The sequence below is a fragment of the Bidens hawaiensis genome, unplaced genomic scaffold (assembly GCF_021521415.1).
Source record: "Bidens hawaiensis isolate Kalapana, Puna unplaced genomic scaffold, B.hawaiensis_p1.1 tig00005806_1, whole genome shotgun sequence".
Taxonomy (NCBI): domain Eukaryota; kingdom Viridiplantae; phylum Streptophyta; class Magnoliopsida; order Asterales; family Asteraceae; genus Bidens; species Bidens hawaiensis.
In genome coordinates, this window is record NW_027491382.1 from 251238 (window position 1) to 257214 (window position 5977).

General features: G+C 41.2%; 1 non-coding gene across 1 annotated transcript; it reads right to left on the minus strand.

The window, feature by feature from the left end:
• Positions 1–220: 220 nt before the first annotated feature.
• Positions 221–326, minus strand: LOC143630756 (small nucleolar RNA R71). Its single transcript, XR_013153231.1, has one exon. It is a non-coding gene; the product is annotated as a small nucleolar RNA R71 (small nucleolar RNA).
• Positions 327–5977: the final 5651 nt, after the last annotated feature.

The following is a 5977-nucleotide window of genomic DNA, read 5'->3' on the forward strand; positions in this document are numbered from 1 at the left end:
GAAGAACCTTATTTTCACTTAGAGGCATATGATTCTATGTGCAACATGATCAGGGGTCAAGGCTTTTCACGGGATAAGGTTAAGTTTGTTTTATTCCAATTCTCGTTAGAAGATAAGACAAAGAGATGGTTCTACACTTTGCCTTCCGCATCAATTTACACTTGGGCCGAGATGCAAAAAAGGTTTTTGGAAGAGTTTTACACGGCCCAAAAGACAAATGATGCCAGACGAAGTTTGAGAAGCTTTCAACAACAATCGGGTGAGATGTTTCATGAAGCATTTGAGCGATTCAATATGATGATCAAGAATTGTCCTCACCATGGCATTGCTCTTTGGGAGTTGTTAAATGCTTTTCATGAGGGGTTGAATACGGAAGATGAGCGGGATTTAATTTCAATCACAAATGGTACATTCGGTACCAATTATGAACACGATGATTGGGCATTCTTGGAGTAAATGTCGGTCACATCAAAGAGAAAGGCTCAAACCGCAAGGAGAGCAAGGCCGGCAATTGGAAGACCGCAAGTCCATGCCGTAAAAGATGTAGGAGTACAAACCACTAACCAAAGAATTGATGTTTGTACAAATTTTAATGAGTTGGGCCATGTATCAGATGTGTGTATGGTGGGACAAGTACAAGTGGAGGAGGTGAATGCACTTCAAAGTCAAGGGGGAGGTGGTTAAAATTATAACATGAATTCAAACATTTACCACCCCGGGTTGAAAAATCATCCCAAATTTCTTTATGGGAATCCGGCTACTCAATCCAATCCAAATTTCCAAGGGAATCAAGGAAATTATGTTCCACACCAACAATACAACAATCAAGGCTGTCAAAGTCAATTTCAACAATCGAGAAGTGGTCAAAGTGGGTCTTCGGGTCAAAGTTTGATGTGTGTCTAATAACCCTATAATAATGACCCTCACAACTAAGCTTTAATATTAAAACGAAAATCCTAAAACCACACACAACCGGCAAGTGTACCGATCGCAAGTAGAATAGACTTAGGAAGTCCGAGTATCGAACACGTGGACACGTTAGAACGCTAAAGATCACTAACCCTAGACAAGACTTACCTTAAAATAATATTATATTGGTTTTTGATTTTTAAATACTTAACTGAACTACTTAGCTGACTGACAAAACTTACCAAAAATAGAAAACTTAACGGAAAACTAACTTAACTAACTTTGGATGGAGAAAAACGTCTACCTAGGTCTGAATCAAATTGTAGGCCTACCAAGCTAATGGATTGAATAACTTCAAGACACCGGTCCCTAAAGATGACACGACTAAGGATCGCTCGGGCTCACTGAATCACCTCTTGGTCTCACTCAACAAGCCTAAACTACTCAAAATCGCCTAAAACGACCAAACCGGGAAATAAATGCTAACGTGTTCTAATGAAGGATCACCTCTCGGTCTCAGCAACACTCGACCCTAATGGTAATGAATACTACACAACCAAGGATAGAGGAACAATTCAACTTAAACCAAAATAGATCAACTAGTCGATCAAATACCTAAACCTGACAAGAAACGAACTCACTCTCGCGCAATCCCTATTCTAGCATGCAAAGGCAATGAGACGACCCTACTTCCTATCACCTCTCGTTCTCAAGAAAGATGTTTAACCGCTGTACTTTAATCACAAATTCACGCAACAAAACCCTATGGTGGTACCTACCGCAAACAAACCCTAAACACAAAGTCTAGAATCAAACAATGCACCGATCAATCAATACAAAACTAATCAATCAACACACGGGGTTTATGCAATGAATCACTAAAATTTCCAGCCACTAAACACAACCTATTTCATGTCTAAATCAAACTTTACAATAGCAATTCAAGTCCATTAATCAAACAATCCATTAAACTCATCAAAACTCAACAATTTTCATCTTCCCTAGGTAGAACTAACAAGTTTAGCCGAACATAGTTTTTGGACAGCAGCTAATGATCAAATAAAACATCATAAAACTCCTACCAATCATCTCAAATATCATTCAACAATCAACAATACTCATAAACAATTCAATCTATCAATCAATTGCAAAAACTAGTAAACAATTGAACAAGATAATCAAAGTAATGAACAATGTGAAAAAATGAAGGATATATGATGAATTCCCGGCCGTTCCTTGCTGTGTAAACTGATGTCGAACCTTCCCGAGGCTAGATTCTTGTGTATTCTTCCTTCCCTAGCCGTCACACGATGAAACCCTAGCCGAACAACACTTTTTTTTCTTTTCTTTTCTTCCTGCTGCTGTTGCTGCTGCTGTTGTTGCTGCTGTGCTGCTGTTGGCTGCTGTTGGCTGCTGTTGTGTTGCTGTTGTGCTGTTGTATCCGATCAGCAGCTCTCTTGGCTGATTAGGGTTTTATTTTTTTTATATAATATAATATAATATGGTCTTGGGCCTCCATGATGCATACGGGTCGGGCCTTGAGCTTTGTCTTGAACTTGTATGCGTAAAAGGCTCGTAAAAAGCTCGAAAAGTCCCGGTTTCTTCCTTTCTTTTACCCAAAACCTACAAGATTAATAAATGTATGTAAAACCTATCTAAAACGAGTAAAAACACATAAAATATAATATATTACGTAGATAAAAGGTGCGGAAAATACGTGTGTTTTACAATACATCAAATATCCCCACACTTAAGACTTTTTCGTCCCTGAAAAAGAATACTACACAGGATCATACCCGAGTTCAACCGACAACTCTTGGTTTTATTTATTTATTATTATTATTAATATTTTTTTTTTCTTTTTTTTTTAAGTATTAGAACAAGTGACCCGTTACCCAGATATTTCTTCCAACTTTCACCTAATAAGCTAGATCAGGTCGATTGCTGGTATTGCTGTCCACTTTAAACCCATGCCCCTAATACTTACCGAGGCAAATAAGGCGTGACAATTCTATTAATTTGTATGACTAAGTGGAACCCACACCTAAAAGCCCTGTTGCCAATTCACCAATTCCATTATGGTTTTACCGGGTCGAGCCACCCCAACTTGATTTAAACCTATTGCCACATGATTAAAACATTTTGACTCATATACAACCTATAAACTCTAGCTTGGTCAAGATCGACCGACAGTAGTTTCCTTCATGGTGGTTTTGATTTAAAATAATTTTTTTCTGCCTTTGGCTTTTTTGCATTTTTTTTTTGTTTTTTTTTTATTTACCATGTTGGACGAAACTACAGAAATGCATCAAGGCTTAGGTCTGCGCCACCGCGCAACAAAGTACGGAGCTTCACAGGAATAGACACATATACAAAAGATTATACAAATAATATACAGACGATCATGTGACTCGAGGCTTGAGTATGACCCGGCTTTTCATTCTAGTCCTGTCACGAGCTTAGTTAAACAAACAAAACCCCTAAGATGTTTCCCACTATAGTCGGGCCATTTAAAAGGTTCAATTAGGTCAACAACCAAACCGCCCTTTCATTCTCAAAGGCTGAGCCTACCGACACACGATTACTGAGTCCAAACAGTTCGGTTACCATACATTACGTGCGGGTCTAATGGGCACTGTTCTTATTTATTATATATATATTTTTGAAACCACCAAGAATTTATAAAATAACCACTACTCGGTAATAATATCATCTCCTGATTAACGTAGAGAAAACAATTTTCAAGGGACTATTTTTTAAATTTTTTCAAATTTTTATTTTATTTTATTTTTTATTTTTTTTCAAAAATTTTTTTACAACTAAGTAAAATAAACCCCATCCCCACGCTTAGAACGAAATCGTCCTCGATGAGTATAAGGAAAAGAAATAAAATAAAATAAAAATAAAACAGAAAATAAAAATAAAGTATACAAGAGTAAAAACAAAGAACGGGTTACTCCCCTGGTTTGTGTGCAGAATCTTCAACAGCAGATTGGTGTCCAAACGACCGTATAGCATTTCATTCGGGGCCGCAACCTCGGGAGAACCTATTCCAAGACGCCATCATAGCTACCATGCGTATAATATAACCTGCAAAACTCAAAATCGCTCGCATGTAGCGGCGTACAATACGGAAAACAAAAACATAAAGAAATAAACATTTTTTTATATATAGGATACTCCTTAAATCGACCGACTCAAATGGAGATTGAGTACGAGCGGTTTCATCTTGGAACAACCTGAAATAGAAAAAACAAAGAAAACAGATAGCATCACACAAATACATAAATACAAACTCTACAACTCGGGCAGTCTCCCGAGTGTGCATCCGTCGCATCTAAGTCACGGAGAGCGCGTCAAGGTAGAATACCTCGACCGTCTGGTCAGTCACCGGCTCGCCAATGTAGTGCTTCAGTCTATGACCGTTCACCTTAAACTTCCCACCTTTATCCTCTATTTCAACAGTGCCGTACGGGAAGACCTTAGTGACAGTGAACGGTCCCGACCATCGGGATCTCAACTTTCCCGGGAATAACCTCAACCGGGAGTTATACAATAAAACCAAATCCCCACACTTGAACTGCTTGCTACCCTTCAACTTCCTATCGTGCAGTTCCTTCGTCCGCTCCTTATACCTAAATGACTGCGCGTAAGCGTGATCTCTCAGCTCCTCTAACTCGTGCAACTGGTGGAAACGAGTGCTCTCTGCGGCAGACATATCGAAGTTGACCCTTTGTAGGGCCCAAGAAGCACGGTGCTCTAACTCAACAGGCAGGTGGCAGGCCTTCCCATAAATCATCCGAAACGGTGTGGAACCGGTCGGAGTTTTGTAGGCTGTACGGAAGGCCCACAACGCGTCATCCAGCTTGTCGGACCAATCCCGACGATTCGAACCAACCGTTTTCTAAAGAATACGTTTGATCCCCCGGTTACTCACTTCTACCTGCCCACTAGTCTGTGGGTGGTAGGCGGTTGCAAGCCGATGGGTGACCCCATAGCGACGCAACGCCTTCTCCATCTGCGCATTGCAGAAGTGAGTTCCACTATCACTGATCAACGCCTTCGGGACACCAAAACGAGCAAAAAGGCTCTTGAGAAAACGGAGTACAACTCGGGAATCATTAGTGGGTAAGGCCTTGGCCTCAACCCACTTCGAGACATAATCACCCGCCACGAGTATATACTTGTTCCCACGCGAAGATGGAAACGGTCCCATGAAATCAATGCCCCACACGTCGAAAACCTCACAAACTTGAATAGCATTCTGGGGCATTTCATTTCGCGACGAGATGTTGCCGACACGCTGGCAACGATCACAACTCTTCACAAACGCGTGCGCATCCTTAAAAATCGAAGGCCAATAAAAACCACAATCAAACGCCTTCTTTGCCGTCAAACTCGCACCGTGGTGACCTCCTGTCGGTCCAACATGGCAATGGCTCAGAATCTGCCATCCCTCCTTAACGTCAACACACCTCCTGATCAACTGGTTAGCACCTATACGAAAAAGATACGGGTCGTCCCACAGGTAAAACTTGACATCATCAAAGAATTTCTTCTTTTGCTGGTAAGACATCTTCGGGTAGTCCCCGTCAGCAAGATAGTTTGCAAAGTCGGCGAACCATGGGAAACCCTCATCCTGAGCCGAAACAAACATAAGACTCTCTGTCGGAAAGTGGTCATTGATCCTGACCCCCGGCTCTCCTAACTCAGCTCCCTCAAGACGCGAAAGATGATCGGCCGCCACATTCTCGGCCCCCTTTTTATCATGGATTTCAATATCAAACTCTTGAAGCAAGAGGATCCATCGGATAAGGCGTGGTTTAGCATCCTGTTTGCTAAAGAGATAACAAATGGCAGAATGATCCGTGTACACAATCATCTTGGACAGAACAAAATAGGACCTGAATTTGTCGAATGCAAACACCACAGCTAAAAGCTCTTTCTCGGTGGTGGTGTAACTCTCCTGTGCACCATTCAGGGTCCGGTTAGCATAGTGAATCGGATGGAAGTGTTTGTCCTTCCGCTGTCCAAGAACCGCTCCGACTGCGAAGTCGCTCGCATCACA